General features: G+C 35.0%; 1 protein-coding gene across 5 annotated transcripts in view; it reads right to left on the bottom strand.

The window, feature by feature from the left end:
- Window positions 1-24,278, bottom strand: part of Sik2 (salt inducible kinase 2) — a 119,413-nt gene that overhangs the window by 44,493 nt on the left and 50,642 nt on the right. The window contains exon 2 of one of the 5 annotated variants that reach the window (XM_021732407.3): window positions 6,182-6,343. The exons of the other annotated variants lie outside the window; for them this stretch is intronic. The gene's annotated coding sequence lies outside the window, so the exon portion shown is untranslated. The remainder of the gene's footprint in view (window positions 1-6,181; window positions 6,344-24,278) is intronic. 5 annotated transcript variants of the gene reach the window in all.

Raw genomic sequence — 24,278 nt, 5'->3', positions numbered from 1 at the left:
AAATATATTGGCTATTTTTCTTAACCACATTTAAAAAATAAAGATTATGTAAGACAGAGAACATGAATGAATTCTCTGGCATCTCATCAGACAAGGGACATCTTTCCTTAAATACTATTTTCACACAATTATTATATAAATCTCCTCTACCATGAAATATGGTGGAATTTTCAAGCAACTTAAATAATTCCCAAACTTTCAATCCATAGGGATAATTCTGACCTACTCAAGAACATGCATACTTGTTTTCCAAACTGAACACTGTTCTGATAGCCATGACAAATGACTGGAAGGCATGAGTATAAGAAAAATATGTTTTATAAGACAAGTTAGCTATCTTTTTGTGCAATGTTACAATCGTCTTAAAAGCAGTTTACCTTAAAATCAATTCTATATATACTATGTACATAATTTCTGATAGAACTAAACATTACAATTTATTGAACTTTTATCTGAAGATCTAAAAGCCCCCTGAAATTATCTTGAGGGGGAGTGTTAAAGTTCGATATGAGGTATTCTCCAAAAAGCTAACATGTGAGACAAGGAAAGAAAGTTATCAAGATGAAATGATTGGGTTATAAAAGGTTTGACTAATCAGTATATTAATTGCTTGATATAGAATAGGGTTCGATCCTCAGCACCACATACAAAGATGTTGTGTCCGCCGAAAACTAAAAAATAAATATTAAAATTCTCTCTCTCTCTCTAAAAAAAAAAAAAAAAAACCTTTCATACTGTTATCATGGAGATGACATTTAATAATTGTCCAGTGGACAATGTGCCTTCTATGTGTGAGAGCGAGCCAACATCTCACTTCCACACTGGATAAGCTGGGAGAACCATAATAAAAGGTTGGCCCCTTGTACAAACAACTGCAATGTGCTTTCTGTGAGGGAATCTTTTAATTAGTTTCTTTTGACTGAAAATGTTGAGTTAATATGTATTAGTGGGAAAGATTTTTGAGACTTCAGCAACACAGAGAAACCTACAGATTCAATGTAAACAGGTACAAGTTAATATATCTGAAAAAAGATCCCAAACTACCAACAAAGAAATGAATCACAGGAAGCATAATGAAATCTATAATTACTGTTTTTTTTTTGACACTATCAATCCAAACTGGCATTACCACAGGAAAGAGAGAAAAGACGCTATGAAGCTTGGCATCAGGAAGGGCACTGTCCAATGAACAAAGGCACAGTGTACTTTAAATGACCAGGGAAACAAAAAAGGTCATCAGATATCAATCAATAAACATACGGCAGTGTAAGAAAGACAGCAACATCCAAAATAAGGAGATTAAAAGACAACCTATTTCAAGAGGTGGTACTTTCATTCTTTAAGTGAAAATCTCAGCAAGTACTCCAGTATATTTATTATTTTCCCCATTCTTTGTTATTTCTGTAATCTAGGCATCCATGAATACTCTATCTGTTGAGAAATCAGTAATAGAAGTAACAAGCAGAAACCTGTGGCCACAAACACAATTGTTTTAGAATACACCATTCACTTGAGGAATGCTATTACCAATTCAACTCAACTGAATGCCTAAAGTTCTCAAGTTACCGTGCATAAAGCACACTCATGTTTCACATTAAAAACTTCATTTATTATAGAACAAACTCATAACTGTAATATCCATTCTCTATAGTGATTACTTATGTATTTTTTTATGAATGGACAGTTTTGAAATCAATTCTTTTTCCCCATGTTTACATTTGTTCTGATTAAGTGAAATGTAACTTTATATTTATTGACCTTAGTAAAAACATTTTGGGTTATATTTCATATGTCCCCCTGTCCTGTTTTGCTTTTATTTAAAAATATTTTTTTAGTTGTAGATGGACACAATACCTTTATTTTATTTATTTATTTTTATATGGTGCTGAGGATCAAACCAAGTGCCTCACACATGCTAGATAATAAGCACTCTACCACTGAGCTACAACCCCAGCCCCTGTTTTGCTTTTCTGGTAATTGATTTTTTTTTTTTTTTGATAGTGCTTGGGCTCAAACCCAGGGCCTTATGCATGGCAGGCAAGCATTTTATCACTGAGCCACATCCCCAGCCCTCCCTGTAATTGATTTTTATTGTATCTCATAAAAATCATGGTCTGTAATAGATTGGACAATTTAATCAATACTAATAGTCTTAGAAATACTAGTATAGGCAGGGCCCTCAGGAGGCTGAAGCAGGAGAATTGCCAAGTTCAAAGCCAGCCTCAGCAAGTTAGCAAAGGCCCCCTAAGCAACTGAACTGAGTGAGACCCTGTCTCCAAAAAAAAAAAAAAAGGGGGGGGGTGGCTAGGGATGTGACTCGGTGGTTGAGTGTCCCTGTGTTCAATCTCCAGTATCATAAAAAAGAAAGAGTAGTATTAGACAAGCAAACAGGTAATACAATGTGATAAAGGATAGCAAAGGATAAATATATCCTAATAAGTTTACTATTTTCAGCCATTTTTCTAAAATTTCTAACTTTTTATTATGAAAGTTTCAAACATACGTAAAAGTAGAGAAAATAGTGTAACACATTCCCCAGATTCCAGAGTTCTCAATATTTTGCCACTTGATTAATTTCTTTTTTTTCCTTTAGTAACTTAAAGCAAATCTCAACATCATTTTGTTTCACCCTAAATACTTTGTATCTCCTAAAAGAAAAAAGAGAGACATTTTTCTACATAGCCAAAAATATCTTTATACCTCACAAAATTAAAATTCCTTAATATCATCTAGTACCAGTTTGAATTTACATCTCTCCAGTTGGCTTATCTGAATCAGAATCCAAACAGAATGTACTCGTCTCGTCTTTGGAGCCCAATTATTCTGAATTAATTTCCCTACTCTCTACTTCCCCTTTTCTCCATGACACTGACTTGAAAACACCGGTTGGTTGTTCTTTTTTTTTAAAATTTTTTAAAAAAATATTTATTTATTTATTTTTAGTTTTCGGCGGACACAACATCTTTGTTGGTATGTGGTGCTGAGGATCGAACCTGGGTCGCACGCATGCCAAGCGAGCGCGCTACCGCTTGAGCCACATCCCCAGCCCACCGGTTGGTTGTTCTACATTCTGGATTTGTCCTTTGCTTCCTCACTAGATTGTTTTACTTATTCTTCATACTCCCTATATTTACTATAAATTGGAACTCAATTATAAAGGATTGAATAGATTTAGGTTCAATTTTTGCTGGAAGGTAGCAAGAATATGTCATAAGTGCATCTACTAAGAGAATGTATTATTAGGTTCTCCTGATTTTGAGTGTTGAGATTGATTAGTGAGTTCCGAGAGTGAGGGCTTGATCCTTCAATTAAAGATGACCATCAATCTTTCTCCTACTATGATGGTTCTCAAACTATATCTAACCTTTAGAGGGAATGTTAACCACAGACACCCGGGACCTATCCATAGAGGTTCTAATGTGTTGGAGAGGGTCCTAGAACTTCTTATTTCTTTAGAAGTATGCAGGCAATGCTTAAGATGCTGATACATGGGCCACACTTTGAGAACCAAAGTGCTAACCGTTTTAGTGTTCACTGATGGCCATTATGTGAATCAATGATTTCACTAGGGATTACAAATTATGATTATTATGATTTGGTTTCAGGCCCAATTACAACATGGAATTCTTCTGTAGGGAAATTTTTCTCTTGACAACTAGGGTTGTTTAGTTATTGTGAAATACAGTCTGAATGGGTTAGGAAGGAGGAATGCTAAATTCTTTCTCAGTAAGTACCAACTTTCAGAGTAAGGAACTGGCACATTAGATGACTATTAAGATTTATATATCTGTTGGGCTGGGATTGAGGCTCAGTGGTGATGTACTTGCCTTGCATGTGTGATGTACTGGGTTCAATCCTCAGCACCACATAAAAATAAATAAAGATATTGTGTCCACCTACAACTCAAAAATATTAAAAAAATTTATATGTCTGTTTATTTTATTATTTAGCATCATTTTTTCTCTTTCACAATTCTTTTAAGTATCATAATGAACACCTGAATTTTGTATGTTCAATTTGTTTCAATCAACTGTAGATATTACTTTTGACACTCAGATTTTCCTATCTTTGGCCAGTGAAAACTATTTCATATGTTTTTTTATTTTGTTTTGTTTTTGGTGCTGGGGATTGAGCCCAGGGGCACTCAACCATTGAGCTACATCCCAGTGCTTTTTATTTTTTATTCTGAGATAGGATCTGACTAAATTGCCAAGGCTGGCTTTGAACTTGCGATCCTCCTGTTTCAGCCTCCGGAGTCTCTGGGATTATAGGCGTGTGCCACTGTGCCCATCTGTTTTTTGTTTTAAACATAAACAAAGAAATAGTAAGCTTTGCTGTCTTCTGGAATAATAAAAGTGCCCCATTCTTATCTTGAATATTTCCTGGAATCAATCATTTCTCTAAGAAGTCTGGCTCTCCTTATAGGGAACGGTACCTGGGTGTGCATGGTGCTTGTTACTGCTGGGTCAGCACTGCTTTTAAGCCTTTTCAGGGCAAAGCTAAGAGGTAAGTACTTTCTTAAAAAATTCATAAATACATGCTACTTATGTTCATAAATTCATGCTACTTATGTCCACTTAAAATTTAACATTCTAAATATTACATTTCTTTGAAAATGTATACCTTTTTCTTACATTAAAAGATCTTGGTTCTTGGGGCTGGAGTTGTGGCTCAGTGGCAGAGTGATCTCCTAGCACATGCGGGGACCTGGGTTCGATCCTCAGCACCACATAAAAATAAACAAAATAAAAGCATTGTGTCCATCTACAACTAAAAAATAAATATGAAAAAAAATCTTGGTTCTTTTTTTTTTTGGTACTGGGGATTTTGAACTCAGGGGCACTCGACCACTGAGCCACATCCCTAGCCCTATTTTATATTTTATTTTAGAGACAGGGTCTCAATGAGGTGCTTATTAGCACTTTGCTTTTTTGCTGAGGCTGACTTTGAACTCACAATCCTCCTGCCTCAGCCTCCCAAGCCTCAGGGATTACAGGAGTGTACCCTTGTACCCAGCTTGGTTCTTAATATTAACATAAATTATTAGTTTTATCCTACAGTAAACATAAAACAATTTCAAAATAGCTGAACAAATATTACTACTAACAATGAAGTTACTGGATAAAATTTAAAAGTTAATATTTCTTTATAGTTCTTTTTATCTTTATTATTATAGAACATGGAGTTGGAAGAGCTACCTGTGTATGGTGTGATGCCAATGTGACATAAGACAGGTGTGTTTGCTTTCAAATATTAGGAATTATTTTTCTCTCTCTTCTTTAACCCTATTTTTTGAATAATACTGGATGCTTCACATAATGCCAAAATTAAAACCGTAATAAGATTTACACTAAGTTTTGCTGCCATCCCTGCCCCCTTCCTCTCTAAGTAACTTTTAAAAATTAGTTTTTGGTTTACCCTTTCTGTATTTCACTTTATGTGAGAAAATCTATTTATAATTGTATTTTCCCCACTTTATATATAAAAAATATTTATTCTATAAATTCTGCAGCAGATACTGAAATCTTCAATATTCCTTTATAAGATTAGAGATATATTTTGATGTTTAATATAATGGTGCTAAAAATGAAGGGTTCAAATTGTCAAGCTTGCTAACTATGGGACCTTGGGCAAATTCCTCAACCTCCTGAATCCTCCATTTGCTAATCCCCAAATGGGGATAACAATAGTATCTACCATCCACAGTTAAGCAAAGATTGAATTTTAAAAGTCTGAATAAAAAACAAAGCCTTGGCATAGTGCCTGAGACATAAAAGTGCTCAAAAATCTTAGCTACTGCTTCAGTTATGATTATTACTGTTGCTGTTAACCTGAGAGGTTGACTCAGGCTACCTTCCTTTCCTAACTTCCTTTTCTACCCATCAGTCCCTTTGATACAGTTTCTATGTTTCATACCCCACTGAAATTCCTTTCAAGTCACTCAATAACTCCCCCTAGGGTAAAGCCATTATCCTTTTTCATTTCTCATTTTTTATGACTTTTCAATTATATCTAACACTTAACTGGTCTCCAAAATAAACACCTCTCCCTATTGATTCTGTGTTTACCTGGTCTTTCTCCATCTTCTTCACTAATTGGCTCATTTCCCTACATGAAAGTATCATAGTCTAGTTTGGGGCCTTTCCCTTTGTTTTTCCAGATTCCTCCCCTAAACCATTACCTTTGTGTTGATAACCTTTGATGTGCTTTATTCTTCTGGACAATTATAATTCTTTTTCATAATCTTGTCATTTAGTTCCTATCTCAGGGATGCCTCTTAGTCTCTCAGTTGAGATATGTCTTAACTGTGTGTCCTGGGATCTTCCATACATATATTGAGAATCTAGTGAAAATTATACACATATACAAATGAACATTACAATTTGTATGCAATTTCAAAAGTGTATAAAAATCTTAGGTTTAATATTGGCTTAAGAAACTCTGTCTTCTGTCTTCTGTTCATTACCAAGAATTTTAATAAAAATAATCTCTAGATTTGCCAAGTCCATCTGCCCTTTCAACATTCACTTGATATCATGTTTCTAAACAAATTTTCTTTTTACCACAACAGTATCAAGACTGAGCTCATTACAATCACTTAACCTCAAAAATTCAAATAATTTTTCACCAACTTCTAAATTACTGAAGGCCTAGTAAGTAGATTTCAAATTATACCGAATTGTTTTATATAAAGTATAATTAATCAATGTTTTCATTCTGCTTTTATAGATAAATCTAAATTCCATGGCATAGTGCCTGACACATAATAAATGCTCAATAAATGTTACCAACTATCATCATTGTCATCATTACTTATGGCATCTCTTCCCTCAGGGATAGAGGCAATTTTCCCCACACTTCATCAAAGAAGTGGGAAAACTAACCTAGCTAAGTTCCCTCAAGTTTTAGGGATATCAAAATCTTTGCATAACTACTATTAAACCTCATATTCTCCAGTCAGAAATTATCAGCATCCCTTAGAAGTGGAGCTGAATGGCAGTCCAAAAGATTAATAATTTTTGCAATTAAATATTTAATGTTATGTTTAAAGGATTTAATATGTAATTTCATCAATTTGTAATTTGGGAATAAACATGCTGATGCCAATTTAACGTTTGATTTTTAAAGTTTTTAAAAACTCAGATAACGAAATCCTGGTCAGAGGTTCCAAACTCACTAATTTGTGAAGACCTTGCATTCTTAATTTCTAAATTTAAAGAAACAGTGTTTTCAGGAATTGGTACACTATGAACCCTGAAGCTCCAGCAAGGCAATCAAAACTAGTTCATCTGTGCTTTTCAAAATATTTTGAAAATCTATTGTTTTTAATTCCTATATCCAGATCTCTACATATTTTTTTCTCTAGTGGTTCTTTCCTCTAATTGGTACAAAAGCGATATGTGAAACAAAACACTTCTTATTTGTAGATCACAATTCTTTGACATAGCTTATGCTGGTTCTTGCCAAGCAGTATTGAATATAATAACTAAGAATGGAAGGTCCATAAAATAAAATAAAACCCTGAAAAAGTTTTTAGCATATTAATATATGCACCATCTGACATGTAAACACTAGCAGAGGATTAATTAGGTGCCTAATCTGTATTGATATAATAGGATAATCTGGCTGTTTTAATTTTATATATTAGGTTATAAATTATAAAATCAAATTATATTAAACTTTTAACCTTGAGACATATTTGTGAATATGAAACTACAGATTATAAAACATTTTGCTTTATTCTGTTTGTTTTTGTAAGCACATAATCATTTCAAATTGTGTGTTTGAAGAAAATTAAGGAAATTGTTGCTTGTGGTATACTCTAGCAATTTAATTGTGCTTTCAGCAATTTCCCTACATTAGACTGTTCCCATCTGTTAGTCTCTGAATCAGTTCTTCAAGCTATGTGGAACTACTGAAACAAATCATATTTTTCTGAGAAGTAAAATGAATTTTTAGCTCATTTTACTTTAAAATTTGTAAAGGTTATTTACAATTGACTTCCATGACTATATGTTCAAGTGTTCAGTAACAAAAAAACAATAAATACAGTCAAACTTTAAAAAAATTATTTATAATCCTTTCATAGAAGCTGAGAGGTTGTAATATAGTACATGATGTTAGTAACAGATACACAGCAAACATACAAATATATTTAACATATAAATACACAAATGTTTATATATTTTACCTGGGGATATTCTAAAATGTAATAGAAGTAAATGAGTTGGACAAGCCTAATTTTAAATCCTGGCTCTGTTTCTCACTGCTATGTGACCTTGGGCAAATTATTTAGTCCTGGATTACTCTGATTTTCTCAGTAATCAACTCCCAAGTTTTGTTCTTACTAAGAGTCATGCCTCAAATTGCTCTGCTTGTAAACCGCAACTTTGTTAAATAACCCTTGGAAGGGGTTTTATTTCCATACCTGTTGTGTAAGAATATCATGTCCTCAGAATCTAACAAGATAGTTACCACACAAACATACATTATGGGAAAACTAAAGCTTCCAATTTTGAAATACTTAATAGGGCAAACTGAGGCTTATAAAGATAAACATGTACAAAAGACATGATTTTTTTGGCTAAGTTTTCATTTGGGGTCTTTGAAAACCCCAAATCACTTAAGTTACATTATGAGCAATGGGCACAGTAGTATAGGGCTCCTTAGGGCCCTCAATTGTGCCGTCTTCAGGAGTACAGTGCTTTCTCCCTTATGGAATTGAATTAAGGAAGAAAGAAGTTCATATAAAACTATGAATTTAAAGAGTAAGAGTCATTCATGTATTTATTAGTTCAACAAATATTTGAATGACTTTGTGTCACGTGGCACTTTCTCCTCATGATACTTCTACCTCAGTGGAGAAAAAGATAATAAGTAGACAAAAATGATAACTTCAGGGTACAATAAATGCCAGAGAAATAGTGTAATCAACTGAAAATTACCTGAAAAAGGCCACTCTAGATAGGATGATCACAAGATGCTTCTCTGAGAAGGTACTATTTCCACAGAGAAGAAAAGCACCCTAGGATAAGATGTAGCATGCTCATGAACCCAAAAAGAGACCAATGAGGAGAAAGCACCAAGAACAAGAAAGCAGGGAAGGCATATGATGAAACAGAATCTGAAAAAGTCATCAAACTCAGCAAAATTTATAGGCATAAAGAGGAATTCTGGATTTTAAAACATTGTTAAACCAGTTAAGGGTTTTAAGTAGGTAAGAAACCTGATGAAATTTACCTTTTAAAAATACTTAAAAATAATCTGAAACTATGAACTCCTTGTTATAAGCTGTACAGTTCCAAAAGTTAAATTTAAAAAAAAATAAGCATTTTTATTGGAATAGTCATAACAGCTGATGTGGGAGCCATAAGGAAATAAAATTCAATTTCTAAGCAAACAAATTTATAATTCATATGAGAAAAGAAGGTTAAATAGTAAAAACTTTAATTGCCACTTCAAGACAATCACCGAAGAAATGTCATTAAACAATACTGGCTTGTAGACAAGATGAGATATTGTCTGAAATACTTTAAACTCTCTCAATATGATTTCAGAACAATAGCTGGGTTTTCTTACTGATTTTATGTAGTCATGTTTCATAGTTCCAGAACTGTTTTTTAGGCAGTGATTTTCTTCTTTTGAATAATGTCAACCGAATAGCCTGGGAAAATGCCCAAATTCATATTTCATCCTTCCACATGATAATGATGATGATGATGATGTCATCTTGATGGTATTAAATATTCCAGACAATCCCCCAAATAGGTATTTTCAGTCTACTTATTTTTGTCATCTCTACAAGACCACAAAGTCTGCTGAGTTATTTCTGAGTAATGATTCTGACTGGACTGATAAATGAGTCATTCTAAACTGAACTACTGATGTTGTGTGCTATTTACTTAATTTATGGTAGTGTTATAATAATATTTATAAATGCAATCTGGTCACACTCCTAACACGTTCTTTACACAGATAAATACATCCAGATAGCTGTTTTGATATGCAATTATTTCTTAAGAAGGAAATAAATGTAGTCTAAACATTAGGGTTTAACAAATCATGCAATTTTTAGGAATTGGGATTCAAATGTCAAATGTGGAGAGAAATGTCTAACTTGAAGAATAAAATACTAATTAAAGAAGTAGATTTGTTAATTTTAACATTTTGCTTTCTGCATAAACATAATAAAAATATTTACATTTTTGGAAAATTCTTGAGATCCAACTCATTGTCATATTCACTCATGGAGAACAATATATGCCTCTCTTTTTCACTGAGTTTTTCAGGTGAATCCAAAGAATCCAGCCACACTGGATTTTTTTTTCATTCAGAAATGGCTATATGGGCACTCAGCCACATCAAAGTTTACAGCAGCACAATTCACAATAGCTAAATTGTGGAACCAACCTAGATGCCCTTCAGTAAGTGAATGGATAAAGAAAATGTGGTATATATATATATATATATATATATATATATATATATATATATACACACACACACACATACAATGGAATATTACTCAGCATTAAAAGAGAATAAAATCATGTCATTGCAGGAAAATGGATGGAGTTGGACAATATAATGATAGGTGAAGTAAGCCAATCCAAAAAACCAAATGCCGAATGTTTTCTTTGATATAAGGATGCTAATACATAATGGGGATGATGGGGGGAGCATGGGAGGAATAGGCAAACTTTAGATAGGACAAAGGGGATGGCGAGGGCATGGGAGTAGGAAAGATAGTGGAATGAGATGGACATTACCCTAAGTACATGTATGAAGACACGAATGGTGTGACTCTACTTGTGTACAACCAGAGATATGAAAAATTGTGCTATATATGTGTACTATGAATTGAAATGCATTCTGCTGCCATGTATAACAAATTAGAATAATAAAAAATGGATACTGGGTACCCAAAAGTATGAATTAAACTATGTTAAGCAGGAACCATTTTCAATGAAGCTCTTGTAATAAAGTTAGTTGAAGAGTAAATCAAGGTTCTTGGGCAAACAAATTTATGAAAATCAGTTCCTTAGTTTATTAACCCATTGCCTGACTGTGATTCATGCTTACTGAGGTCCTACACAGTAAAAAACAGTGACAATGTTAAGTTACTTGTCAAAGAGGAAAAATACAATAGTGAAAGGGAAGGGTCAGGTGGAAAAAATAAGATTCTAATCAGTTGCTCAACCATTTAGAAATAAAAGAAGACAGGTAATTCAGTGACAAACATATTACAATGCTGGAATATTTTTGTGGTGGATTACAATTCCCATTTTTTTTTCACTTCCTTCCCATACCTGATTTACCTATTTTTTGTCATAAGACTTTGCAATATCTCCCAGTAGAACAAATGGTGTACAATTCTTGTCTTTGGTCTTGGTCATGGGGAATATGTGAAGTTTGCTTTGATCTCTTGTTTCTACAATCTACCATGAGAAGAGTATGCTCAGAATGAGAGATGAAGCACAGATCTGAACCCAATCTGTAGCCCAAAGCAGAACCACACCAGTGACCTACACACAAGAAGTACTTGTTGATGAAAACCACTGAATTTGGGGGACTGCTGTGTAACAGTATCACAATGTAACAATGACCAGTACAGTTTTCAATATTGGAAAAAAGAAATATGCTTAGATACAAAACTCACAATTTGTACTAAGAAATCTTTTGAACATTTGCCACACAAATTGCAATTGTGATATTTTGTGTTCTTTAACTATTACACATATATTTTATTATTTTTACATATCTGAATGACATTTTTAGATAACATCAACAAGTGGCCTTGAACTGTTCCTGTGGACTGTATTAATTATTGACTCCATTATAGAAGATGATGTAGAAAAAAGTAGTTTGAATTTTCCCCTCAGAATGAGGTCCTTTGAGCACTTTTTTCAAGCCAGTTTACTCATAGCCTCCTGTTTATTTCCAGGTTCAGTGCTGGGAAAGGAGCACAACTAATTAGGCAGGTTCTGGAGAATGAATTATCCTTCAATTCCAGAAGCAAAGGAAGACATAGAGGGGTTACTTATGGCTAACACCTAAGTCATGGGAGTAATTATAAAAGCTTCCAGACAACATTGGCTAATGTTAAAAACACTGGGGCTCTCTTCTCAATTCTTGGGAAGATAATTTAATCTTTATAGCTTCAGTTTCTAGATATATATAATCAGTATAACCTCTAAGGTTGCCTTTTGATTCAGTATTAATACTCCAATGGATATCAGCTTTGTATAAAATGTGACTTCAAATTCCCCCTTAGTTCATTTTTTTAAAATACTTTTTTTAGTTGTAGATGGACACAATATCTTTATTTTATTTATTTATTTTTAAATGTGTGCTGAGAATAGAACCCAATGCCTCATACCTGGGAGGCAAGTGCTCAACCTCGGAGCCACAACCCCAACCCCCCCTCCTTAGTTTGTTTTTACCTAATTTCTTCCCTGTAATTTCTAGTTCAAAAATTCTTAGAGCATTTATTTTAAGACTAGAGAGAAGTTAGATATATTATGACAACAGTTTTGACTTCTTTTTTTTCCAGCAATGAGGCTGAAAGGCCAGAATTCTAAGTAGAAAATGATTGACAGAAGACAGAAGACAATAGGTCAAATTTAAGAAGCCCACAGGAAAGATGAAAGGTAAATGGTTCCATTTTGGACAGTAGCTAGGGATTTAAGACAGGCAGCAGAGTCTGTGCCTCCACATAAGGTAGCATCAGAAACCAAGATTCAACATTTTCCAAAACAATCAGTAGTATACCAAGAGTGTGTAGAGGGACAGAAATACAACCCAATGACAGGATAAGAGACCCTGGAACCCTGTAGCTATTTTACAAAAGTCTTTTTAATGGCAGAAAAAGAAACTGGACTGCTGATCCTAAGAACTTAGTGATGATGACCCTGAGTAACAGGGGAACAGGTATAGTCTTGAGCAAGGTTTTCTTTTGTGGCCTTTAAAAGATTAATGTTCAGTAAAAGGACATGACTTCATAGAGCTGGGTCTGCAGATTTGACTCTTACATTGAATGGTATCTCCAGGTGGTTTAAGTGGTTAGTCTTGTGCCATACCGTGGTTAACCAGGAAAGAGATTAGCATGGGTTTTTAATCATTACTCTTAAGAAAACCAAACACACTATTACTGTGTACTGCTGACAAGTAAAAGTTTAAGATAAAGTACCCTAAGACTCCATTTGGTATCTTTCCATAAATTTTGTTAAAGCCAGAGTTTAAGCTAACAGTGGTGGAATCAACAGAGTTTAGTATATGTCTCACCCTTTGTCCTTAGCTCAAAGCTCCAGTTCTAGCAAAATCAGAACATGGCTATAGGACTTGAAAGCCATCAAAAACCCTTGTATTTTCTCACAATTTTTGTTTCTTTAGATTTCACAATGTGAGTTTTCTGACCACCTTTGTGTTTAATCAGGCAGCTGCTCCATAGTCTCTTTGACCTATTTTTTTTCCCTTTTAAGTGCTTTTGTTAGTGAGGTAGTTATACATAATAGTTGGGTTTATTTTGACATAATCACACATGCATGGAATTTAATTTGCTTCATTTCAGTCCCTATTCCCTGTTCTTTTCTTCCCTCCTTCCTTTCCCTATTCTCCTCTACTCTGCTGTTTTTTTTTTTTCCTATTTATTTTTAATTAGTGCTTTAGAGGTATACAAAAAGGTAGAATTCACTGTGGTATATTTATATATACACATAGAATAATTTTGTCTGCATCTCCTCCCTTTTCCTATCCTTCTTCCTTCCCCCTCAACCTCTTTGTTCTATTCCACCAATCTTCCCTGTATTCTTATATCTGATCCCCCAACTTTTCTTTTCTTTTTTTTTTTTTTGTACCTGTACTTTGCTGTAGCTTCCACACTGAAAGAAAACATTTGACCCTTGATTTTCTGAGTCTGGCCTATTTCATGATGTTCTCTATTTCTACCCATTTACCAGCAAATGCCATAATTTCATTCTTCTTTAAGGCTGAGTAAAATTCCACTGTGTATACATACAACATTTTCTTAATCCATTTATCTATTGATAGATACCGGTATTGGTCCTATAACTTAGCTTTTGTCAGCTGTGCTGCTATAAACACGGATGTGGCTGTATCATTATAGTATGCTGATTTTAGATAAATACTGAGGAGTGGGATAGCTGGGTCATATGGTGGTTCCATTTCCAGTTTCTCAAGGAATCTTCAGACTGCTTTCCAGAGTGGTTGTGCTAATTCACAGTCCCACAAAAAAATGTATGAGTGTATCTTTTCCACTACATCCTTGCCAGCATTACTATTATTTGTGTACTTGATAATTGCCATTCTGACTGGAGTGAAATATCAGTGTAGTTTTGATTTGCATTTCCTTGATTGTTAGAAAAGTTGAATATTGTTGGCTATTTGTATTTTTCTTTTGAGAAATATCTGTTTACCTCTTTTGCCCATTTATTGATTGGGTTATATTAACCCCTGTCAGAAGGTTAATATCCTCTGGCAAAGATTTTCTGCCATTCCGTAGGTTCTGTTCATGCTCCTCATCATTTCCTTTGCTGTGAAGAAGCTTTTAAAATTGATGCCATCTCACTTATTGATTCTTGGTTTTATTATTGAGCTTTAGAGTTCATGTTAAGAAAGCTGATGTCTGCACCAATATGTTGGGAGTGTTGACCCTATGTTTTCTTCTACCACTAGCAAATTTCCTGGTCTAATTCCTAAGTCTTTGATCCACTCTGATTTGACTTTTGTGCAGGGTGAGATAGGGATCTAGTTGCAATCTTCAACATAAGGATATTCAGTTTTCCCAGCATCATTGGTTAAAATGGCTATCTTTTCTTCTACGTATATAAATATTTAATATCTTTTTAGTTGTAGATGGACACAATACCTTTATTTTGTTTATTTTTATGTGGTGCCGGGATCGAACCCAGTGCTTCACACATGCTTGGCAAGCGCTCTACCACTGAGCCACAACCCTGGCCCCTCTTCTACATATATTTTTGGTACCTTTATCAAGTATCAGATGACTATAACTTTGTGGGCTTGTCTCTGTGTATTCTATTTTACTTCATTATCTGACCTGTCTTTCTAATCAATCTTTTGCATCCTTTGCTGACAGAAGGAAAAAATATAATTTATTGGTAAATACATTTGCTTTCCAGGAATATGTTATCTAATTATGGTTTAGCTATCTAATTATTACAAAAATGTTACTACAAAATTGTAAGTCTTTCAGAACTTCATATACAATTGCGACTGTAAGGTTTAGTAAATATCGTGGGCATAAGCATCTCATAGATAAATATTAAGAATATTCCAATAAAGTTTAACTTATCTCATAATACTACAGCCTGTTAGCACTATATAAATTCAAGAGGAGCTAAAGTTAAAGCCTTGGAGGAAATTCTGAGGTTGTTCTACTTGAAACTTAAAGTTCATCATGCCCTAATAAAACCAATAGTTCAAACAGAATACCTTCTATACTATTCAAATATTTGTGGACCATTAAGCTTCTATATAAATAAGGATGTCTATTAACCAAATAAGTTGGAAAAAGCCAGTGTCATCTGTCAATGTGTTTGGATTTGATTCTTTGAAATCTACAGGATTAAGAATCAGTGCCACACCTAGTATGTGTAAGGCCCTGGGTTCAATCCTTAGCATGGCAAAAAACAGAACAAAAAGAATCAGTGCTGGGATGAATTTCTGATTCACATGCATTGAGTTTTAGTGTCTGGTTTTATGTTTCCTGAATAAAATGTGATCATGTAGATGATGAGAAAGATTAAATTCACATTATTTTAAACTACTATAATTAGTTTGTGCAGTTTGTGCCACGGATGGAATACAGTTTTATCAAATGTAAGCATCCCTTTAACACATGGATAAAAGGGAGAAGATACTTTAAAAGCTGAGAATATGAGTAGTATCTGCATATATAGTTTATGGTCAGTGAGAAAGGAACAGCTGAGATTGAAGAGGATGTAGGGGTTAAGGAAACGACACATTCAATAGGCAAACAAAAATCAGGATCTAAAGACTTGGAAGTCTAAATACTGGGTAAATTACCATAGCCAGAACACAGTAAAGGATTAAGAGCAACTATTTACCAAGAGTCTTTCTAATTCAATTTATTAGGGCTGTGTGTGTGTGTTAGAACATTTCTAATACTATATGGAAATTAAAATAAAAAGAGATTTTCTTTTTTTAAATATTTATTTATTTTTTTAGTTGTAGTTGGACACAATACCTCTATTTCATTTATTTATTTTTACGTGGTGCTGAGGATTGAACCCAGGGCTCTGCATGTGCAAGGTGAGTGCTCTATCACTGAGCCATAACCCCAGGACCCAAAAGAGATTTTCTTTATGGTAATTTTGATGAAGCACAGCAATTCCATAATATTATATCTCCATGCAGAATTATTAATAGCAACATTTTTATTTTTTACTGCACCTGACTTCTTTCAAACTTTTGGTTCATACATTTCCTTCTTTATTTATGTGTCAACCATTCATTCATTCATTAATAAAATATTGCCATCCTGTTCTCTGGCCTCATCTATAAACTGCCTACTCACCAACTCCACACATTTATAGACTATGCATCTCAAACTTAATATGCCCCCCAAAGAACTCTTGGTTATCTCTCCTAAACCTGCACATTTCGTTGTCTTCTTTATGCAGTAAAAGGCCACTCGAAACTTAAGAGTTAAGACTTTTTTCTCTTTCTACACCTAGCCAATCAGCAAATCCAATCAATCGTAATTTTGACATATGTCCATAATCTCGCTATTTTTCTTTAATTCCATCAACCTCCTTTTAGTTCAAGCCATTATTATCCCTTGCCTGAACAATTACAAATAATTCCTAAATTGGTTTTCCTGCTTTTATCTTTGCCTCCCTATTTTCCACTCTTGACACAGTAGCCACAGTGATCTTTAGAAACAGTTATATCTTGTCAGTCCACTGCCCATAATCCTGCAATGGCTTCTCATATTCTCAGAGTAAAGCCAAAGTCTTTACTATGGACTAACAAGCCCCTGTGTAATCTGAAACTGAAAACATCTTTGATTTACTCAAAATAGTTTGAATCTCAAAATTACATAATATGAGGTGTGACTGATCATAGCTCAGATTTGATATGTACTAAGACTTGTTAATGGTGATTATTTAAACCAAACTCTTTGATACAATTATATTCATGGGTTTGGAAGAATTACTGTCTATTTATTTGAAATAGCCCAAATTATGAAATAGTCTAAAAGTCTATCAATAGAAGAATGACAAACTATGGAATATGATGAAGCTGTTAAAAATGTGTTGAATTTTCTGTATTTACAGGGAAGTGTCTGTCTCTTTCATACAAATACCCCACCTCAGTAATTCCACACTGAGTGCAGTTCCCTAAGTATTTCTATTATACTTGCTGATTCTTCTGAATATCTCTGTCTTCCTCAGCATACTAATTCCTACTCCTCCTTCAAGCCTCATTTCCGAATATCATCTCATTAAAGAAGCCTTTCCTGACTTATCTGGCTAGGTAAGAAAGTACTTAATGTTTGTTGAACAGAAAAAGGAAAAATACCTATTTATTCCATATTCTAAGAATTAGCTTAAAATTTCTTTCTAAAACTTAATTGGTATCTACTCTCTTTTCCCTCAAATCTATGTAATTTACTATTATATAAGAAGATTTACTACTAATACAGAACTATGGCCTTTCCTCAATTGAGCTGAAATAACATCACCTGAAAATGTGTTGCAATAAGGACTAATTTTTTCACAGCTTTATTGAGATATAGAACACCACATACAAATCATCTGTCCAAATTTAAATCCAGAGGGACAATATACTTTTTAAAACAATAATAAAATAGGCTAAGTTTTTTTTTGGGGGGGGGGTACGGCAGGAGCAGTGCTAAGGATCAAACTCAGGATCTCCTATGTACTAGGCAAGTGTTCTATCACTGAGTTTCATCCCCTGAACAAGAGTTTGAAAACCATCAATTGGTTATTACTATAAGAGGAAAACAGATGGTTTTTTTAAAAAAGCAATCATTCTATCCACACAACTGGCTTAAAAATGTTTTCTCAAGAAAATTCATGTGAAGACCATATTATTGAGTTATATGTGAGGAGGTTGAAGAAACCTGAACAAATATACCTTGTCAAATGTTTAAAAAGGACATCTCTAGGACTGAGGATGCAGCTCAGTGGCACAACACTATCCTTCCCTGGGTGAAACATTAGGTTCAATTCATAGCAACACACACACACACACACACACACACACACACACACACACACACACACACACACACCCCTGTAGGGTTTGATAAATATCTGTGAAACTAATAGAATTTCCAACCATTTAGTAAATTCTCTTTCACATCCAACAAGTTAGTTACTTAGTTCCTTCCTTCCTTCCCACTAATGGCATCAATATTCCCCTTACAGTTATCTTTGAACTCTGGCTCCCTTTTATTTTGCCATATTCTGTAGTGGTTTCACTTGTAATTTCATCACTCCAGATTCACACTCAGACATAATAATTCCCTGCTTCTACTGGGTCTATCCAGCTTTTACAAATCACCTCTAACACAGAACACCTTTTTAAAAAACATCTCTTACTTTCAAATGTAAGTGCTTATCAGAAAAACAAGGACAGATTTATATTTAGGGCAATCTACTCTTCCAACCCCAAAGATTTCAATTAATTTTCATAATGGGTCAGGAAATAACGTAGGGAAGAAATACCATTAGGAAAGACCTTAGGAGTAAACAATATCTGGAACCCCACCTCCCTCTGTAACATCACTTTAACACAAACCCCACTATAATTGTAACTTTGAGCTTGTTACACAAGATGGACTGAAATCTTCAATGATCTCCATGCAGTTGGGGGAAGGTTGAATGGCCAACATTTTAAATCTTGGAGATTCCAATAAAAAACAAACATAATGTGTGTTTCAGCATCATGTGTAAGTCTTCACTTTATTTCATGCCAGTAAAGTAGCGACAGACACATTTTAAAGCTTCTCCAGCCCTGCTGTTTGGAACTCTCCAAGGTTCTGACACTCAATGGTGGTCTAATATCTAGAGAGCAACACTAGTAAAGCCCAAGTCCACAGAAAACAGAACTATAGGCTCAGTGGTCCTTGGCATTTCTAAATATCAATTCTAATACCTCCCACCTACTTTGGACTTACTCAGGTCATTTCATCCATCCTTGGTCTATACCTGCTTCATGGTACCCCAGGGACATCATCAAATGCTATCAGATCCCTACAGCACTTAATCTACTTGTTTGTTTTTTTTATTTCAACCATTTCCCCGTGTTCACTATTTTAGAAGCAGAATTCAGAGGATTGTGGGAGAGATTTGTTTGAGTAGATTAGAGCCACTGCAATTGGAAAAATATTTCAAATGTATGCATTCTTAAGACGCTTTCTTCCCTCTCAGAAAGTATGCTAAAGCCCCTGAGCTATGGGGGAAAATAGATAACAGTACTATGATTGGCAGTAGTAAAGCTTTACTGTTCCAGCACACCCATCAGAATCCAAGTAGGTAGGCCATATTGAGCAGAAAAGCAAAAGGCTGTGGGCTCAGACTGTAGCTCAGTGGTAGAATGCTCCCCTAGCATGCATGGGGCACTGAGTTCCATCCTCAGCACCATATAAAAAGAAACAAATAAAATAAAGGCATTCTGTCAATCTACAACTACAAAAAAAAAAAATTAAAAAAAGAAAAGAAAAGCAAAAGGCCTTTTGCAATGCCCTAACTGCTATCCCATTTCTCTAATATGATGTGTGTGTAGAGGGCTGTGTGGTGTGGGTGGGGTGCACGGTAGGATAATATTTTAAAGAACTGTTAGAATTATTCCTAAAAGAACCACTGGCTTTTATCCCACTCTCTCTTATACTCCAGCCTTCCCAGCACCAGTCTATCCTGCCCCAACCTTTTCCTGTGGAGAAAGAGTCAGAAGACATGATTTCCCCCAAGAAACTTTGTAAGTCTTCCAAAATAGTTTCACAGGAAAACAAGGAAAAGGGCAAGATTATGTAGAATTAGCTCAAACACTAAGCTGTTTAAAGAAGAGGAAATTCAATTTTATTTCTTAGGAGTTCTGAACACATTGGTGGAATATGAAAGCAAAAGCATTATTATATGGTGTTTGCCAGAGGAAACAGAAACAGAGTCTTGGCCAAGGATTTCCCTCTACTTCCTCCTTGGGGGGACAGTATAATGGTGAGAGCACAGGCCCTGGAGTTATAATTCCTGGGTTTCAAATTCAATGCCACTACATATTAGCCATATGACTGTGGCAGGCTACTTTTCTGGGCTTTGGTCTCCTCAACTGTAAAACAGATATGATAACTGTATCTACTTCAGAAGGTTTTATGAGGATTTAATAATTAGGGTTAAACATTGAAAATAAAGCCTGGTATACTGTGTCACCAACTTGTGTCAGCCTAACTTTCAAAACTTACCCTCAAGCTGACTGCTTACCATCACCTACACCACTGCTTCCTGGGTCCAAGCCAACATGTCTCCTGCCTGCACTATGGTAATGGTCCCAACCAGTTCATCTCGACTTAGCCTGTTCTCCCAAAAGGAGTCAGAATGACCAATGAAAAACTTAGTCATACCATGTCACTCCCCTGTTCAAAACTCTCCAAAGGCTTTTAGTCTCACTGGATATAAAATGTCAAGTCCTTATCATGATCTATTAGGTCCTACATGAATTTATATTCCCTGTCTCTTCCCACACCTCCCCTCCCCGATTCCTATCATCCTCTACTCACTCTGCTCTAGTCACATGGGGTTCCTACCTCAAAGTCTTTGTCCTGTGTTCCCTAAGCTTAAATTCCCACAGTGCTTTATTCCTCACTTAATTCAGGTCTCTGCTTAACTCCAGGTCTCCCTCTAATCACCACCCTGTGGATTCTACATTTAGCCTTCTTTACTTTTCTTTTTAGTACTCTTCAACACTTGCCATTTTATGTAACTGTTTATTGTATTTCTCCCTTTCTTAGGATGTAAATAAACTCCAAAAGAACAAAGATTTTCAATTTTTTCCCAGTATTTCCTGGATCTAGAACAGTGCTTGGTACATAGGTAAGGCTCAATAAATTTTTGGTGAATTGATGTATGAATAAATATTTGCTATTACTATACCATTTGTGATTTCTTTATACCAAATTATTCCAACAGCTTCCAAACAAGATTTTATGTTCTAATCTCTTTTATATCCACTTCATCCTACACTCTACTAGCTCACTTTTACTGAAACAGTGCTTTTGTAATGTTATTCCTCTGCTCAAGAGCATTCCTATCTGATCTCAGCAGTCCCCCAGGGTTTTCTAAAAAGCATTAATAGAGGCACATGAAGACAGAGATTAAAGACATTTGTATCACTCACTGTAAAAGTTCTCAGTCCTTAATTTACCAAGGTGCACTGTGACTCTTCCAAGAGAAGGATTTAATATGTCCCTCTCTTTGTGACCACAGAACTCTTTTTAAAGGAGCAGGCCAAGTATTTTGTGGAAAATGCTATAAGAAATACTGGCCTGTAGAAGTTATCTAAGACCATTTTCAAAAATATCCATCAGGACCCTAGGTAAAACTGAAAAGAAGACAGTAATCTTTCATGCCCGTCCTGTTTCCTTTTCTCATCTCTCATCCACATTCTAAGGCTTCCTTCTTAACAAAAAGGCTTATTAAGAAATCAGTTGGGTTTCCTAGACTAATTCCTAGGTACTTCAATAGATGAATGGATAAAGAAACTGTGGTGTATATACTCAATGGAATATTACTCAGCATTAAAAGAGAATTAAATAATGGCATTTGCAGGTAAATGGATGGAAATAGAGAATATCATGTTAAGCAAGTAAGCCAATCCCAAAAAACCAAAGGCTGAATGTTCTCTCTGATAAACGGATGCTGATCCATAACAGGCAGGGGGTAGACAAGAGGGAAATGGAGGAACTTTGATAGGGCAAAGGGAAGGGAGGAGAGGGAGAGTGCAAGAGGACAGCAAAGATGGTGGAATGAGATGTACATCATTATGCTAGGTACATGTATGACTGCGCATATGGTGTGATGCTACATCTTGTACAACCATAGAAATGTACAGTTGTGCTGCAATCGTGTACAATGAATCAAAATGCATTCTGCTGTCATATATACCTAATTAAAATAAATAAATTAATTAAAAAATAAAATAGAAAAAAAAAGTTCTTTAGAGTTGAATTGGTTGGTTGAGAACCTAAGAGGAAGTCTACAGGAACTTTTTTTGGTTAATCTAAAAATTTTAAAGAATTATTAAAAAAACTTCACATCTTTTGTAACTGAATGGTTTCAATATTTTTATAGCCTGAAATGTACTGTATTCTTTTCTCATTCTAATTTTTCTGTACTTTTGAAATACTGATTATTGATTTTTTTTTCCTGATAAAGTTCTAATAAATACTTTAAAAAAAAGAAAAGAAAAAGAAATCAGTTGGGGCTTGGGTGTAGCTTAGTGGTACAGACATTATTGCCTACCATGAACAAAGCCCCCGGCTAGATCCCCAGCACCATGAAAACAAACAAACAAAAAACCAAAACCAAAACAAACCAAACAATCAGCCTCAAAATGCAAGTGTACTGGCACACAGCTTTGAAAAGAGAGGTTTTCCTGGGCTTCTTCTAACCTATTTTAGCTTTCTTTTTTCTTCTTCCTTTTTATGGGGGCGGGGGGGGGGTACTGGGGATTGAACCCAGAGGCTCTTAACCACACTGAATCACATCTTCAGCCCCATTTATATTTTATATTGAGACAGGGTCTCACTAAGTTGCTTTAAGACCTTGCTAAATTGCTGAGGCTGGCTTTGAACTTGCAATCAGCTTCCTGAGCTACTGGGATTACAGGCGTTCACCACTGCTCCCATCTCTACTTCAGTCATCTTTTTGACCCAGTCTTGCTCTTCAGTGATACTGTATTTTGAATCTTTTGCCTATAAACCGTACCGAATAAAGAGAAATAGCAAGTACTTGGTATTATTAGATTCATCTTAATAACTGGTGTGCACAAACTCAGGAAGATACAACCCCTGTAAAGTGTGACTCTCCTTTCCACAAGTTACTCCTAAAAATCATATTACATAACACAGGTTGGACATAAAATCTATTAGGCTAAAGTTTTGGAAAATGCATTTTTTTTTTTTTTTTTGGTACTGTGGGTTGGACTCAGGGGCATTCAACCACTGACTGAGCCACATCCCCAGTCCTATTTTATATTTTATTTAGAGACAGGGTCTCACTGAGTTGCTTAGCACCTTTGCTTGCTGAGGTTGGCTCTGAATTCAGGATCCTCTATATAAGCCTCCCAAACCACGGGGATTACAGGCGTTCGCCATGGTGCCTGTCTGGAAAATGCATCTTTACTGGTACATGGTATGTTCATTATGAGCACTGTGAGTGGAGGACTTTCCCTAAATGATATTTCAAACTTTGTAAAAATTTTATGTGACTTGCTGGAGTTGTGGTTCAGTGATAGAGTGCTTGCCTAGCATGTGTGAGGCAATGGGTTCGATCCTCAGCACCACATTAAAATGAGCAAATAAATTAAAGGCATGTGTCCTTTAAAAAAAAATTTATGTGACTGGCTACTTGATATATTTTATGACAAATAGTAAAATGCACTATTTACTAAAAATCAGTTCATTCATTACTGAAAATCTGAGGGAGGACTGTGTCTGTAAGAATTCATAAGATAGATACAAAGAAGGTACATTGCAGGATATCTATCAACAATGCCTTTTTGGGGAGTCACTGTTCATAGTACAAAATAGTCCTGTTTTATACTACATATGCCAGATGCATGCTACTATAACAAAATACCTGAGGTAATTAACTTATAGAGAAAAAGGTTTATTTTGGCTAGAAGTTCTAGTCCAAGATTGAGTGACTTCATTGCTTTGGGCCTCTGAAGAGGGCAGTACATTGTGGTGGGAGCATATAGTGAAAATTGCTCACCTAATGGTAACTGAGAATCAAGAGCTGAAAAAAGAAGGGGCTAGTGTCCCAATATCTCCTTTGAGGATATATCCCCAATAAATTTAAGAACCTCCCCCAAGGTCCTGCCTCCTAAAGGTTCTTCTACCTCCCAAAACCACTACACTGGCAACCAAGTCTTTAACACACGGACCTTCAGGGAATGCTTATCCAAACTACAGCATATACTATATCTACATACTAAATATGGACTATATACTACATAGATACCCATCTGAC

Source organism: Ictidomys tridecemlineatus, chromosome 4, assembly GCF_052094955.1.
Source record: "Ictidomys tridecemlineatus isolate mIctTri1 chromosome 4, mIctTri1.hap1, whole genome shotgun sequence".
NCBI lineage: Eukaryota > Metazoa > Chordata > Mammalia > Rodentia > Sciuridae > Ictidomys > Ictidomys tridecemlineatus.
Note: the sequence above shows the minus strand (reverse complement) of the source record. Positions and strands in the feature narration are given on the sequence as shown.